We start from the raw sequence: 17,531 nt of genomic DNA, 5'->3' as shown, positions 1-17,531 counted from the left end.
CTTTCTACATATGGCTAGCCAGTTTTCCCAGCACCATTTATTAAATAGGGAATCCTTTCCCCATTGCTTGTTTTTCTCAGGTTTGTCAAAGATCAGATAGTTGTAGGTATGCGGCGTTATTTCTGAGGGCTCTGTTCTGTTCCATTGATCTATATCTCTGTTTTGGTACCAGTACCATGCTGTTTTGGTTACTGTAGCCTTGTAGTATAGTTTGAAGTCAGGTAGTGTGATGCCTCCAGCTTTGTTCTTTTGGCTTAGGGTCAACTTGGCGATGCGGGCTCTTTTTTGGTTCCATATGAACTTTAAAGTAGTTTTTTCCAATTCTGTGAAGAAAGTCATTGGTAGCTTGATGGGGATGGCATTGAATCTGTAAATGACCTTGGGAAGTATGGCCATTTTCACGATATTGATTCTTCCTACCCATGAGCATGGAATGTTCTTCCATTTGTTTGTATCCTCTTTTATTTCCTTGAGCAGTGGTTTGTAGTTCTCCTTGAAGAGGTCCTTCACATCCCTTGTAAGTTGGATTCCTAGGTATTTTATTCTCTTTGAAGCAATTGTGAATGGGAGTTCACTCCTGATTTGGCTCTCTGTTTGTCTGTTGTTGGTGTATAAGAATGCTTGTGATTTTTGTACATTGATTGTGTATCCTGAGACTTTGCTGAAGTTGCTTATCAGCTTAAGGAGATTTTGGGCTGAGACGATGGGGTTTTCTAGATATACAATCATGTCGTCTGCAAACAGGGACAATTTGGCTTCTTCTTTTCCTAATTGAATACCCTTTATTTCCTTCTCCTGCCTAATTGCCCTGGCCAGAAATTCCAACATTATGTTGAATAGGAGTGGTGAGAGAGGGCATCCCTGTCTTGTGCCAGTTTTCAAAGGGAATGCTTCCAGTTTTTGCCCATTCAGTATGATATTGGCTGTGGGTTTGTCATAGATAGCTCTTATTATTTTGAGATACATCCCATCAATACCTAATTTATTGAGAGTTTTTAGCATGAAGGGTTGTTGAATTTTGTCAAAGGCTTTTTCTGCATCTATTGAGATAATCATGTGGTTTTTGTCTTTGGCTCTGTTTATATGCTGGATTACATTTATTGATTTGCGTATATTGAACCAGCCTTGCATCCCAGGGATGAAGCCCACTTGATCACGGTGGATAAGCTTTTTGATGTGCTGCTGGATTCGGTTTGCCAGTATTTTATTGAGGATTTTTGCATCAGTGTTCATCAAGGATATTGGTCTAAAATTCTCTTTTTTGGTTGTGTCTCTGCCTGGCTTTGGTATCAGAATGATGCTGGCCTCATAAAATGAGTTAGGGAGGATTCCCTCTTTTTCTATTGATTGGAATAGTTTCAGAAGGAATGGTACCAGTTCCTCCTTGTACCTCTGGTAGAAGTCGGCTGTGAACCCATCTGGTCCTGGACTCTTTTTGGTTGGTAAACTATTAATTATTGCCACAATTTCAGCTCCTGTTATTGGTCTATTCAGAGATTCAACTTCTTCCTGGTTTAGTCTTGGGAGAGTGTATGTGTCGAGGAATGTATCCATTTCTTCTAGATTTTCTAGTTTATTTGCGTAGAGGTGTTTGTAGTATTCTCTGATGGTAGTTTGTATTTCTGTGGGATCGGTGGTGATATCCCCTTTATCATTTTTTATTGTGTCTGTTTGATTCTTCTCTCTTTTTTTCTTTATTAGTCTTGCTAGCGGTCTATCAATTTTGTTGATCCTTTCAAAAAACCAGCTCCTAGATTCATTGATTTTTTGAAGGGTTTTTTGTGTCTCTATTTCCTTCAGTTCTGCTCTGATTTTAGTTATTTCTTGCCTTCTGCTAGCTTTTGAATGTGTTTGCTCTTGCTTTTCTAGTTCTTTTAATTGTGATGTTAGGGTGTCAATTTTGGATCTTCCCTGCTTTCTCTTGTGGGCATTTAGTGCTATAAATTTCCCTCTACACACTGCTTTGAATGCGTCCCAGAGATTCTGGTATGTTGTGTCTTTGTTCTCGTTGGTTTCAAAGAACATCTTTATTTCTGCCTTCATTTCGTTATGTACCCAGTAGTCATTCAGGAGCAGGTTGTTCAGTTTCCATGTAGTTGAGCGGCTTTGAGTGAGATTTTTAATCCTGAGTTCTAGTTTGATTGCACTGTGGTCTGAGAGATAGTTTGTTATAATTTCTGTTCTTTTACATTTGCTGAGGAGAGCTTTACTTCCAACTATGTGGTCAATTTTGGAATAGGTGTGGTGTGGTGCTGAAAAAAATGTATATTCTGTTGATTTGGGGTGGAGAGTTCTGTAGATGTCTATTAGGTCTGCTTGGTGCAGAGCTGAGTTCAATTCCTGGGTATCCTTGTTGACTTTCTGTTTCGTTGATCTGTCTAATGTTGAAAGTGGGGTGTCATAAACTTTTTTCAAAGTTGAAAAAAACTAGCATCATGGACAGATGGGTTGAAAGAGTGAAAGGCAAGAATCGAGGATCAAAACTAGGCCATGAAAATTGCTCAATTGAAAGCTAATGAAGCCCTAAATTAAGTCCTAATCATTGTAGATGGAGTGGGTGACAGATTTAAACAATATTAAGAGGCTGGGCACAGTGGCTCATGCCTGTAATCCCAGCACGTTGGGAGGCCAAGGCGGGCAGATCACAAGGTCAGGAGTTCAAGACCAGCCTGGCCAATATTGTGAAATCCCATCTGTACTAAAAAGACAAAAAGTAGCCAGGCATGGTAGTGCATGCCTGTAATCCCAGCTACTCAGGAGGCTGAGGCAGGAGAATCGCTTAAACCTGGGAGGTGGAGGTTGCAGTGAGCCCAGATCATGCCACTGCACTCCAGCCTGGGTGACAAAGTGAGACTGCATTTCAAAAACAAACAAACAAACAAAAAACAATATTAAGAAGTCATATTGTCTAGAATTGGTTATTTCTAGGTGTCATGGGGTTGGGGGAAAATCCAAAATGATTGACAGATCATTTTGAGTGATGGCATGAAAGGCATCTCTTTACCAAGATGGGGACTACAGGAAAGCAGGAGGTTTGTGGGAAAAATTATAAGTTTTGAGTACATTGGATTTCAGAGGCCTCTGGAATATCATGCTTATGGAGTGGAGATTACTAACAAAACCACCATCTTTAAAAATAACTGCTTCTTTAAACATGCTTATATTATAGTGAGTTCAGTGATATCTCATATCCTTTGGTAGAAAAAATTGTAAAAAAATTATGTATGGCACATTTCTCTGACACTTGCACTTTCATAGTGTTCACTTTCTGTTCACCTAGGTTTACTTACTGATATCTTTCTCCCACTCTGAGGCTTTGCCTATCCTGAAATACATTTAAAAATTTACCCATGTCAGAAACACTTCCCAACTCATCATATAAGGCCAATATTACCCTGATACCAAATCCAGACAGACATAAAGAAAACTACAGATCATCTCTTATGATTATAGACACAGAGATCCTGAGGAAATACTTCCAGACCAAATCCATCAACATATGTAAAGGTTACATACTATGTCCAAATGGGATTTATCCCAGTAATGCAAGGTTGATTTGACACACAAAAATTAATGTAATATGTGAATAAAAGAGGAAAGAAAATCACATGATGATTTCAATAGACACTGAAGAAAGCATTTGACAAAATTCACACCCCTTCATGATTAAAAAGAAACCCCACTAAAATAGGAATAGAAGGGAAGCTCCTCAGCCTGATAATGGTTATCTATAAAACCCCACGGTTAACATTATAACTAATGGTTTCCTTCTACAGTCAGGAATAAGACAAGGATGTCCAGTCTTACCACTTTTATTCAATCTTATACTGAAGGTTCTAGAGCAGGGCAATTAGGCAAGAAAGGGAAATAAGAAGGGCATGGTGGCTCACTCCTGTAATCCCAGCACTTGGGAGGCCGAGGCGGGTGGATCACCTGAGGTCAGGAGTTCGAGACCAGCCTGGCCAACTTGGTGAAACCCCGTCACTACTAAAAATACAAAAATTTGCCTGGCGTGGTGGCGGATGCCTGTAATCCCAGCCACTTGGGAGGCTGAGGCAGGAGAATCGCTTAAACCCAGCAGGTGGAGGTTACAGTGAGCCAAGACTGCACCATTGCACTCCAGCCTGGACAATGGCGCGAGACTCCCTCAAAAAAAAAGTGGGGGAGGGAATAAAAGGGCATATAGATTAGAAAGGGAGAAGTAAAGCTCTATTTGTAAATGACATGATCTTGTATATAAAGCTTTTATATAGAAGATCTTTGGGAAGAACTAAATAACTAAATGAACTAAATAAACAGTTCAGCACAGTGGCAGTGCACAAGATCAATATATTAAAATCAGTTGTGTTTCTATACGCTAGCAATGAGCAATCTGAAATTAAGACAGTGATTCCATTTATAATAGCATTTAAAGGAATAAAATACTTAGGAATAAATTTAACAAAAGAGAACAAAACTTGTACTCTAAAAATTGTGAAACATTGTTGAGGTAAATTAGATATAAACTGAAAAATAGTACATATTTATGGATTAGAAATCTTAGTATTAAGATTGCAATACTCTCCAAATCTACAGACTTAATACAATCCCTGTCAAAATCCCAGCTAACATTTTTGCAAAATTGGCACACTTAAAATTCATATGACAATTCAAGGAGTTCAGAATAGCCAACAATCTAAAAAGAGAAGAACAAACTGGAGGACTCACACTTCCTAATTTCAGAACTTAATACAAAGCTGCAGTAATTAAGATAGGGTGGTACTGGCATACGTAGATCACTAGCATAAAGAGTCTGGAAATAAACCTTCCCATTTACAAAAAATGGATTTTTAACAACTATCCAAGACAATTCAATTGGGAAAGAATGATTTTTCTGACAAATGATACTGGAACAACTGCTTATCCACATGCAAAAGAATAAAGTTGGACCCTACCTCTCACCATACACAAAACTAAATTGAAATTGGACAATACACCTAAATATAAGAGCTAAAACTATACAATTCTTAGAAAAATATATAAGTCAATCTTTACTACTTGGGATAGGCCAAGCTTTTGAAGTACGACAAAAGAAAAATAGCCAAATTAGACTTTACCAAAATTAAAAACTTTTATGTCTCAAAAGATGCCATCAAGAAAGTTAAAAGACAACCCACAAACTGAGAGAAAATATTTGCCATTTATATATCCGTTAGTGTTTCTATCTAGAATATGTAATAAAAAAACTCATACAACTCAATAAAAAATCCAATTAAAAATAGACAAAATATGTGAATAGGCATTTCTCCAAAGAATGTATGCAAATGGCCAATAATCACATTAAAATGATGCTCAATACCATTAGTTTTTAAAGAAATGGAAATCACAACCACAATGAGATACTACTTCACACCCACTAGGATAGCTTTAATCAAAAAGACAGAAAGAAGTATTGGCAAGGGTGTGGAGAAATTGGCACCCTCATTCATTGTTGATGGGACTATAAAATGATCCATACCATTTAGAAAAGTTTGGTAGTGCCACAATTTGCTAAACATAACAGTTACCACATAACCTAGCAAAGCTACTTCAAAGAGAAAGGAAAACATATGTTTACACAAAAACTTGCAGTCGAATGTTCATCTTAGCATTATATGTAACAGCCCAAAATTGGAAACAACTCAAATGCTCATCAACTGATGGATGGATAAACAACATGAGATATATTGCTACAAGGGACTATTATTCAGCAATAAAAAGGAATGAAGTACTGATATATCCTAGAACATGATGAACTTTGAAAACATTACGCTAAGTGAAAGAAGCCAGTCACAAAAAAATCATATATGATTCTATTTATGTGAAATGTCCAGAATAGACCAATTTGGAGATAGAAAGTAGATTAGTGGTTGCCTAGGGTTGAGTGGGGGACTGGGGGAATTTGAGAGTGTTGGTTACAGGGTATGGGGTTCCTTTTAGAGGTAATGAAAATTTTCTAAAGCAAATGTGGTGATTGTTGCACAACTCTGTGTACATAATAAAAACCATTGAATTTTAGGCTTTAAATGAGTGACTTTTATGGCACGTGAATTATATTTCAATAAAGCTTTTTTTTTCTTCTTTTTTTGAGATGGAGTCTTGCTCTGCCACCCAGGTTGGAGTGTAGTGGTGTGATGTTGGCTCACTGCAACCTCTGCCTTCTTGACTCAAGTGATTCTCCTGCCTCAGCCTCCCGAGTAGCTGGGATTACAGGCATGCATTACCATGCCCAAATAATTTTTGTATTTTTTGGTAGAGACCGGGTTTTGCCATGTTGGCCAGGCTAGTCTCTAACTCCTGACCTCAGGTGATTCGACTACTTCAGCTTCCCAAAGTGCTGGGATTACAGATGTGAGCCACTTCACCTGGCCCTCAATAAAGCTATTTTTAAAAAGGTTTAACCACCTCACCAGAAAGACGTGTATCATTTGTCCTAGTTTAAGTTCAAGGCCCCCATTTACAAATTTTTCCCTGATTAATAGTCTTTTCATGTCACTACATAGAGATCTCCTTCCTTGTTTTCAGTGATGTGCACCTCTGGGTCTTTGCACTGGCTCCTGCCACTTTTTCGAACACTGGTCTCAGAATCCAGCTTGTTTCCTCACTCTTCGATTTCTCTGTGAGGCCTTCCTGATGAAATACACACAACAGGAAGCCTGCTAGCACATACCACCCTGTGCTCCTGGTCCCCTTTCCTGTTTCACTGTTTACCATGGCATGTGTTGCCAGGGACAATGTATATTTACTCATTCATTGTCTCTACTTCCCACTAAAGTAAGTGCCACATAGGCAGGACTATTCATTCCCTGTTTGTATCCCTAACACCCTGTCCTTAATACCAGTGCTTGGCGTGTGGTAAGCCATAGGCTCTTGTGGCTACACAATATGTGCTCTGTTCTCAAGTGGGGTGATTCTGTCGATGTCTGGAGAAACTTTGGGTTGCCATGCCTTGAGGATTAACTAGGTGCTACTGACATCTAGTAGCTGGAGGCCAGGGAGGCTCCTGAACACTGTAGAATACACAAGACCACCCTCAACACAAAGAATGATTCAGCCCCAAATGTCAACAGTGCTGAGGCTGAGAAAACCTGTGTTAGACCAGCACTATCCAATAGAAATACAACCAACCGGTCGGGCCCGGGGTCTCACATCTGTAATCCCAGAACTTTGGGATGCCGAGGAGGGTGGATTGCTTGAGTCCAGGAGTTTGAGTCCAGCCTTGGTAACACAACAAGACATTCAACAAGAAATTAAAAGATTAGCTGGGTGTGGTTACACATGCCTGTGGTCCCAGCTACCCAGGATGCTGAGGTGGAAGAACCAATTCAGCCCAAGAGGTCAAGGCTGCGGTAAGCCATGATTGCACCACTGCACTCCAGCCTGGGCACTGAGGCCACACTTCCTATAGGCTGCTCCCAGCCAGAACCGAGCATGCCAGGGTACTAGTGCCACATGTTCCTGCAGGACAAGGGAATCCTCTAACAGTCAACAGTCCCCCAGAGACTCCCAACTGATCCGGCCAAATGTTCCTAGAGCTGTGCTGTGTCGCGGACTCCTCCTGCCCTACCTTCCTTCCTTCCCCCTCTCCCCTTTCACATGGCAGTCTGAAGGCTCTCCCTGATCACTCCTGGCCACTCTCTTAACCTGCACAGGTGCATCCCCAATAAATCTCTGCTGATCTCATTCTAACTTGGTGTCTGCTTCTGGGAGGATTCATACTAACACAGGTTTCAAGGTCAGACAGCATTCAAATACCACTTCCATCACAGAACCTGAGCCAGTTCCTACCCCTTTCTCAGCCTCAGTTTCCTAGCAATGAAAAGAATATTGAAACAGAAACTCTTTGAAAGCTCTTCCTGTCCTGATCTGTTGCAGAATCGGGCTCAGCAGGGTTCATGCAACGACACAAGTGTAGCTGCCTCTGAGGAGCCCCTCACATGCGCATTTTAGCCAGTTTGTTTCTCCCTGGGCTCCTACAGCACATGTGCCCATCACACAGGGTTGCAAACACCTGTTTTCTTCTCTGATTCCCCAAAGGGTGCTGGACACCTGTAGAGGGGCTCTGTTTTGTTCACTTGTCCATGATGCTCAGAGAATGTTTACAGTGCACAGTGAATGCCGAGCACTGGAAATGCTCAGTGAAGCAAGCCAACACCAGCCCCACCAGATGTCAGCAAGGAGGAGTTCTGTGGCTATAGTCTCTTTGGTTCCATGGAAATGACACCAACAGCCCACATAATTGAGGGCCCTGTGCAGGTGCCGGGTTCCCAGCAAGTCTTTCCATGTATTTTCTGTTATATGAATCCTCCTGGCATGCTCATTGAGAGGTTCCATTAGTACATGCCCATCTTACACATAAATAAGCTGAGGCTCAGGGAACTGGAGTTGATTGTCCCAGCCTGCACAGCAGGAAGAATCAAGGGGTGAGTTTTGGGTTTTATTTTGCATATTTCAGCAGCTTTACTGAGGCATAATTTACACACCATAAAATTTACTCACGATAAATGTACAGTTAGATCAGTAAATCTATAGATTGGGCAACCATCAGCACAAGCCAGTTTTAGAACATTTCTATTACCCTGAAAACATTTATCTTGCCTGTTTGCAGGCAATCTTCCATTCCCACCCCCAGCCCTAGGTAACCACCAATCTGCTTTCTGACTCTACAGATGTGCCTTTTTCTGCACATTCCCTCTTAGTGAAATCATGTACTGTGTGGCCTTTATGGTTGGCTTCTTTCACATAGTGTAATGCTTCTGAAGTTCATCCATGTTGTAATGTCCATTGTGGCTTCATCCCTGTCTATTCACAAATAAAGTTCTGTTGCATGGATGGATCACAAACGTCTACAAATCCATTCTTCAGCTGGTGCACATTTGGGTTGTTTCCAGCCTTCAGCCATTATGAATAATGTTGTTATGAAAATGTGTGTATAAGTTTTTGTGTGAGAATATGTTTTCATTTCTCCTGGGTAGATCCCTAGGAGTGGAGTTGCTGGGTCACATGATGAGGGTAAGTTATACAAGAAACTGCCAAACTTGTCTATGTAAATTGGTTGCCCACCAGCAGTATATGAGGGTTCCACTGCTCCACACAGTAGGGCTGAGATTGGAGGCAAGTCCAGCCTGACCCCAGAACCCCATTACCCAGCTCTTTGGTGATCTTTTCTTTCTAACATTGGGATACCCAGCTAAGGAATGAGGATCATGGCTGTGCAGGAATGAGGGCTGTCTGTGAAAACAAGAAGTGCTCCTGCACCAGCCCAGACAAAGACCCCCCGCTTATCTCCATCGATTTCTTGTCCTCCAAGTGATGCTGGAGCCCCTGGGCATCTCTCTTCCCCACACGCAAACCCCACATTTCTGACCCCTGCTATTTATCTTCCATTGAGCCTTACGTTCTGGTGAGAGTAACAAGGATAGAAAAGGGTTCACAGCCCAGAGCTAGGGATGCCCTATACCCTGGGCAGTGACCTTGGAAGGGCTGATTCATCTGGAACTCAATATTGAAGCACCTAGGATGTGCCTGTTTACACACAGAAAAAAGATAATGCAGAAGCATGGGGTCCCTGATTAGCTGATCTGAGCTGGGGTGGGACTTGGCAATCACTGGATCCAGTGCTTTTCCTGAAACATGAGCATTGCGTTTCCTGCCCACACAACCCTGGGCTTAATTAAATCCAAGCAACAAACAGGGTCCTCAGTATGCTTAAAGCATTGACATTGGATGGAAGACAATTCAATGTTTGAGAAATCCCTGCAGACCCTCTGGGAATGTCTTGAATTCTAAGGAGACCATCTTGCCCTACTTCCTTATTTGACAGAAATGGAAAACTGTGGCTCACTGAGGTGGAGTGAAATACCCCAGGTCATCCAGCAAGGTGAGGGTGGAGCAAAGGCTTGGTCCCATAGCATATATTCATCCATCTCCTTGCCCATCCGTTGTCTTCCAGCAGAATGTAAGCTCTGAGAAGATAAGGATTTTCCTCTCCTTTTGTACAACTGCTGTCTTCCTTGATTCTAGCACAGTGGCTGGCACAGGTTGGGTGCTCAGTAAATATCTGGTGAATGGGCCAGGCGTGGTGGCTCATGCCTGTAATCCCAGCACTTTGGGAGGCCAAGACAGGTGGATCACGAAGTCAAGAGATGGAGACCATCCTGGCTAATATGGTGAAAACCCGTCTCTACTAAGAATACAAAAAAAAAAAAAAAATTAGCCAGGCATGGTGGCGGGTGCCTGTAATCCCAGCTACTCAGGAGGCTGAGGCAGGAGAATGGCATGAACCCAGGAGGTGGAGCTTGCAGTGAGCCGAGATCGCGTCACTGCATTCCAGCCTGGGCAACAGAGTGAGACTCAGTCTCAAAACAAAACAAAACAAATCTAGTGAATGAACCCAAGTGCCCTGACTTCTCTGCTTCATTTCAGAAAGCTGATCTGAGCACCTACTATGTGCTACAAGCTGTGGCAGGTATTGGGGATAAGATTTGAGCAAGACAGGACCCTTGCCTTCAAGGCACTTAGTTCTCAAGGGCAAGATGGTAGGTATACAGCTAGGCACAGAATTCTGTGACTACAGTTTTTTAAATGCTACAAAGGGATTTGGGGCTTGTGTAATCTGAACTCAGCTGGGAGGTCACAGAAGACTTTAGACCGAGGTTTAAAATAAAGAGGCTGAGGCAAGGCTCCAGTCCCAGAGCATCCCCAGGAGGCCTACCCTGTTCTTCCATGAGTGTCTCCTGATTAGAAACTCTTGAGTCTAGGAAGTCAAGGTGGGAAGATCACTGGAAGCCAGGAGTTCAAGACCAGCCTCGGCAATAAGGCAAGACCTTGTCTCTATAAAAAATAAAAATTAAAAATAAATAAAAATAAAATGTTAGAGAGAGAGAGAGAGACACAGACACCAGCCTAGGTAACATGGTGAAACCCTGTCTCTACAAAACATAACAAAAATTAGCTGGGTGTGGTGGCATGCATCTGTAGTCCCAGCTACTTGGGAGGCTGAGGTGTGAGAATCGCTTGAGCCTGGGAGGCAGAGGTTGCAGTGAGCAGGAATCACACCATTGCACTCCAGTCTGGGTGACAGAGCAAGATCCTGTCTCAAAAGTGAGAGAGAGATTGAGATAAACAGAAGAGTCTGACTGGAGCTGAATTAATGCGCTCAGCCTCAACCAACTGTCCCACCCACTGAGCAGCACTGAGCACAGAGGGTAAACCCTGCAAAGGAAGTGACCAGCTTAGAGAACACTGTTCATCACTCCAAGGCCTGATGTTAACCACCCTGAGGCTTCATATTAAACAGAACACAATAAAAATGTTCTGGTTACGTTTCTTGAAGAGTCCCTTTTTTTTAGAGATACGTATTAAAATATTTACCGATGAAATCATACAATGTCTGCATGTTGCTTCAGCATAATATTACAGGGGAGAAGGGATAGGCTGATGGCCATTAGAACATGCTGACGGTACCTGAGTTCTGTGTATCTTTAGGTTAAAATTTGTTTCAGCCGGGCGCGGTGGCGCACGCCTCTAATCCAAGCACCTTGGGAGGCAGAGGCGGGTGGATCATGAAGTCAGGAGATCGAGGCCATCCTGGCTAACACGGTGAAATCCTGTCTCTACTAAAAATACAAAAAAATTAGCCTGGTGTGGTGGGGGCGCCTGCAGTCCCAGCTACTCGGGAGGCTGAGGCAGGAGAAGGGTGTGAACCTGGCAGGTGGAGCTTGCAGTGAGCCAAGATCACGCCACTGCACTCCAGCCTGGGTGACAGAGCCAGATTCTGTCTAAAAAAAAAAAAAAAAAAAAATTATCCTAAAAGTTTCTTTAAAAAAGCAAAAAATGTAAATATATGTGTAGATAGATCAATTACATGTGGACTTGGAGCAGCCAACACCATTGCTTCTCGTTCCCACCAGCAGCCAAGACTCCTCAAGCTGAAATGTTTGGGTCAGCCACACCTTTGCACCATGGCTTCCTTTGTTCTTCCTGAAGTCTTTCCTAATTGTGCTGGCATACAGGCTTTCCAGAAGGGAATCCTCTGTTTCAGAATTTCTTCCTAGCCTAACTAAAGCCTTTGCTGGATCTTATAAATCACAAAATTTCACAGGAGATGCAGCCCTGGATCAGATACTCACTAACACCTCTTGTCTTCCCTTGAGTGCTGGGAAAGGGATGCTGGAGACTGGGAAACATTTTGCCATTTGCAGTCTTAGGAGATCTTTGTAAAGATTTCTCCCTCTGGATGGTTTTGACCAGGGCATTGCCAAATTCCATGTCCCAAGAGTCTTGGTTTCTGGATCCTCCTGAGCCTTTGAGTTTCCCATGAGGCCACAGCTGCAAGGGAGGCTGAGCCAAGTGGCCGTAACAACCAGGCAGAGTAGTGGGCAGAAGCAGGGGCAGGGTGCAAGCCTCTCCTCCCCAGGAGAGGAACTTCCCTGTGCCAAGGGGAATGAAGGGACCCAGGGGATGCGTGGCAGACCCAGTGCCCTACCTCTTTTCATAGTCTAGGTTCCCCACAGACCCCTTCATCAGCTGGCTTACTCTTCACTTCTAGGTCATGACATCAGCTGTGTGATGTGGGGACAGAAATCCCTGGCATGGCCTCTGTGTCATCCCTCTGCAGACAGATGAGGACACAGGCTTGGCTGGGATGCTGGAGTCACTGTGGATATAGACCCTGGCCCATTTGATTCAAGAACACATACATAACTGGAACCACGAGGCTGGGTTAATCCCCTCAAGGCCCTGGCCACTTGGAAGACCCTAAGCCTCCTTCCAGGTGGCCGTGCTAAGCAAAGCCACTTGCAGCCACCCTTCCACGATGCATTCTACATCATCCAGCTATGAAAACCACCTGCCCCCATCACTTTCACACTCATGCCTTCTCCTAAGCTCAAGGGGCCCTGGCCCAAACTTCCTTTAGAACCAGGAAGGAGGTTCTGGCCCTTTTGAAAATCATCCTTTTCAAACAGAAGGCGTTTATCTTGGCAAAGCTTAAAAGACAAAAAGCCTGTAATCCCAACACTCTGGGAGGCCGAGGCAGGCAGATCATCTGAGGTCAGGAGTTCGAGACCAGCCTGGCCAACATGGTGAAACCCTGTCTGCACTAAAAATACAAAAATTAGCCAGGCGTGGTGTCAGTCACCTGTAGTCCCAGCTACTTGGGAGGCTAAGACAGGAGAATCCCTTGAACCTGGGAGATGGAGGTTGCAGTGAGCCGAGATGGCACCACTGCCCTCTAGCCAAGGCAACAAAGAGTGAAACTCCTTCAAAAAGACAAAAAAACAAAAAACAAAAAAACAAAACAAAGAGATGACAGCTGAGCTCTAGGGCCCATCCCACAGACAATACCCACGATACCCAGACACGGTGCATCAGATGGGCACAGCTGGGACTTCCCACAACATGTGTGTCCCAGGCTGGCATGGAGACGCATCACAGATGTTGCTGCCGGGGGCCACTGATGGCAGTGGCGCTGGTGCTGGGTGGCTGCTATGGGTGAGGGGGTGTCGAGGAGGAGCACAGTAGTGTACATGATGTAAGCCAGGGCTCCCTCATGGCCGCCTTTGAATGGGCCAATGTCCAGGACCAGTACATGATTGTGATCTGCATCCTTGTGGTCAGCCTGGCCAAGGTTGGTTCTACCTGCCCCACAAGGTCACACCGTGGTCCCTGAGAGCACCCCTGCTCATCATCCTGGGCCTGGTGCTGGGCAGCATCATCTGGGTGGCCGACCACATAGTGACTTTATGCTGATGTCCCCCATCATGCTAGATGCCGGCTACTTCATGCCCAACTGGCTCTTCTTTGGCAACCTGGGCACCATCCTGCTGTACCAGGTCATCAGCACCATGTGCAATGCAGCCACCACCATACTGTCCCTCTATGTCATCTCCCTTAGTAGGCTCATGGGCAACCTGCAGATAGGGCTGCTGGACTTCCTCCTGTTGGGCAGCCTGATCACCACTGTGGACCCAGCAGCCATCCTGGTTGTGTTTGAGGAGGTTCATGTCAATGAGGTCCTGTTCATTATCGTCTTCAGGGAGTTGCTACTGAATGACTCTGTACAATGTGTTTCAATCTTTTATGACACTGGGTGATGATAACGTGACCAGCGTGGACCATGCCAAAAGTGTAGTGTCCTTTGTGGTGAGCCTGGGGGGCATGACTGTGGGGTGGTCTTTGCCTTCCTGCTGTCACTGGTGACCCACTTCACCAAGCATGTGCACATCATCGAGCCTGGTTTCGTGTTCTTCATCTCCTACCCGTCTGTAGGACATCTGAGTAACTGTTGCTGTTGGCCATCCTGGCCATCATCTTCTGTGGCATCTGCTGTCATAAGTACATGAAAGTCAACATCTTGGAGCAGTCAGCCACCACCATGCACTACACCATGAAGATGCTGGCCAGTGGCACCAATACCATCTTCATATCCCTGGGCATCTCGACCATGAACCTGCTCATCTGGATGTGGAACATGGCCTTCATCCTCCTGCACTGGGCTTCATCTTCATGTACCGAGCCATGGTGTCATCCAGTCCTGACTCCTGTACTGCTATTGGATGATGTAGCTGGAGATCATAGACCAGGTGGTCATGTCCTATAGAGACCTGCATGGGGTCATGGCCTTCATCCTGGTCATGCTTCCGGACAGAAACAAGGTCAAGGAGAATAACCTGTTTGTCAGCACCACCGTCATCGTCTTCTTCACAGTCGTTTTCCGGGGCCTGACCATCAAGCCCCTGGTGCAGTGGCTGAAGGTGAAGAGGAGTGAGCACCAGGAGCCCAAGCTCCATGAGAAGCTGCACCACCATGCTTTCAACCACATCCTCTTGGCCATCAAGGACATATCCCCGCATATCAGGCACAACTATCTCAGAGAGATGTGGTCCCACTTTGACAGGAAGTTCCTCAGTGGGGTTCTAATGAGAAGGCTAACCCAGAAGTCTTGAGATGAGATCCTCAATGTCTTCCATGAGCTGAACCTGAAGGATGTCATCAGCTAAGCCATCAGCTAAGCCACCAAGGGAGAGTGCCTAAGGTCCGTGGCCTTCATCAGCTCCCCAAGTACTGATAACGTCGTCAACGTGGACTTCACGCCATGATCATCCACAACGGTGGCCTCTGTCTCTTACCTTCTGAGGGAGAACATCAGTGCTGTCTGTCTGGACGTTCAGTCCCTGAACGTGGCAGACGTTCGGTATGGGGAGGACCCCGTCACGCACCACACGCTGCAGCAGTACCTGTGCAAGCCAGGGAAGGAGTACATGCATCGCTACAGCCACACCAACTGAGGACAAGAAGCAGGACTGGGAAATCTTCCACAGGTCCATGAGGAAGCACCTGGAGTCCTTCAAGTTGAGCAAGCTCGGAATCAACCAGAACAAGAAGGCAGCCAAGCTGTACAAGCCAAAGAGCGCCCAGAAGCGGTAAAACAGCAGCATCCCCAATAGGAAGCTGCCCAGGTAGAGCCCCGTCACAATTTCACCATTCAGGAGAAAGACTTGCAAATTTCAGACACGGAGGAGGCCCCCAACTATGATGCTGAGGAGACAAGGGAGGGGGGTGGTGTCAGGGCGAGTACTGAGACCCCAGCCTCATCGCCAGAGTGCCACCCTGGCTGTCTCCTTGGGAGATGGTGGTGCCCTCACAGAGGGCCTGCGTGCAGATCCCCCACTCTCCTGGCACTTTCCGCTGCCTGACGCCCTTGCAGCTCAGCTACAAGTCGGTGGACTCATTCCTGCAGGCAGATGGCCCCAAGGAGCGACCCCAGGCTGCCTTCCCCTAGTGCACGCACATGTGACACCGGCTCTGACATGCTGCTGACTGGACGCTTGTCCCGATGGGCCGCCAGCTGCAGCCTCCAAGAAGCTCCTGGGCGCCCCCGCCCGACCCGCACCTAGGGAGAACTCCCAAAGCTCTGCGCCTGGTCTGGCAGAGCCGCACTAACGCGAACCCGCGAACCCGGGCCGGGGCCTGGGCCTGAGTGGCCATACTGCGCTGCTGAAGCTGGCATCGCTGCCGCCCTTGTGCCAAGCACTGCGCACGTCCTGGGGCAGGAGAGACGCCGCTGTGAACACCTGCCAGGCCGGAAATGCCGGCTTGAAGCTGGCTTCCAATGGAATCGCTGCCGGGGAAACCAACCGAGGCCCGCACAAAATGAATTTGCAAAAGTAATACCCCAGGCAAGACTCCAGGCCCCTCCCAGCCCTGCGCCTCTCCCTGCTGACGGTGGGGTGCGTCCAGAGTGCCAACACTCAGGGTCTGACCCTGGAGGGTGGCAAGTGGGACGACTAAAGAGAGATTGGTAAAGGGGGGGGGGGGGGGAACGGGGTGAGCAAGAGGGAGAGAATGTTTTGTGAAAAGACAGTGGGGAGAAAAGACAGTGGGGAGGAAAGTTTTTGGTTAGATGGAGCGGGAGAAGACGGTGGCGAGCAGGAGGCATAAAAGACGGTGGGGAAAAGAGTGGGGGAAAAGGTTTTGGGTAGATGGAGGGGGGAAAGGTGATAAGCAGGAGGTGGGAAGGAGGGTTGGGAAAACGGCGATGGAAAAATAGTTTTGGGGTAGATGGAGGGTGAAAAAAGGGTGGCATGTGGGAGAGGGGTGGGAGTGGGGAAAAAGAGGGTGGTGAGCAGGAGCAGGGAGAAGGCTTTGTGAAAAGATGGTGAGGGGGGAAAGACAGTGAGGAAAAAATGTTTTTGGGTAGATGGAGAGGGAAAAGAGGGTGGAGAGCAGCAGGGGTCAAAAGAGAGTGGTGAGTGAGGGAGACAAGGCTTTCCAAAAAGACCGTGGGGGAAAATGTTTTTGGGTAGCTGGATGGGGAAAGGAGGGTGACAAGTGGGAGAAGGAAAAAGAGGGTGGCGAGCGGGAGGGAGAGAAGGTTTTGCGAAAAGACAGAGGGCAGAAAAGAAAGACGGTGCAGAAAGAAAAACGGTGGGTAAAAAGCTTTTGGGTGGATGGGGGGGGGGGAAGAAGGCGGCGAGAGGGAGGAGAAAAGAGGGTGGCGAGAGGGAGGGAGGAAAGAGGACTGGGAGAAAGACGATGGGGAAAATAGTTTTGGGGTAGATGGAGGGCAAAAAGAGGGCGGCAAGCAGGATAGGGGAAAGAAGCGGGCAAGCGGGAAGGGGAAAGGGCTTTGTGAAAAGACGGTAGTGTTGTCTTATGTGGCTTTACACATATAAAATATGTTTCTGTTCCTTTCCTTCTGAAAATTTTTAAGTAGTCACAGTAAGTCTACTCGTACTATAAGAAATGAATCTGGTGGGGCGCACTTGTAATCCCAGCACTTTGGGAGGCCAAGGCAGGTGGATCACCTGAAGTCAGAATTTTGAGACCAGCTTGGCCAAGATGGTAAAATCCCATCTCTACTAAAAATACAAAAAGTAGCCAGGCATGGTGGTGGGCACCTGCAATCCCAGCTTCTTGGAAGGCAGAGGCGGGAGAATCACTTGAACTTGCCAGGCAGAGATTGCAGTGAACCGAGATTGTATCACTGTACTCCAGCCTGGGAGACAGAG

General features: G+C 45.8%; 1 pseudogene; it reads left to right on the top strand.

Moving 5' to 3' along the window:
- Nucleotides 1–13,570: 13,570 nt before the first annotated feature.
- Nucleotides 13,571–15,817, top strand: LOC115930171 (sodium/hydrogen exchanger 3-like; annotated as a pseudogene).
- Nucleotides 15,818–17,531: the final 1,714 nt, after the last annotated feature.

The sequence above is a fragment of the Gorilla gorilla genome, chromosome 8, assembly GCF_029281585.2.
Source record: "Gorilla gorilla gorilla isolate KB3781 chromosome 8, NHGRI_mGorGor1-v2.1_pri, whole genome shotgun sequence".
NCBI classification, from domain to species: Eukaryota; Metazoa; Chordata; class Mammalia; order Primates; family Hominidae; genus Gorilla; species Gorilla gorilla.
This window is presented reverse-complemented; position numbering and strand designations above follow the sequence as displayed.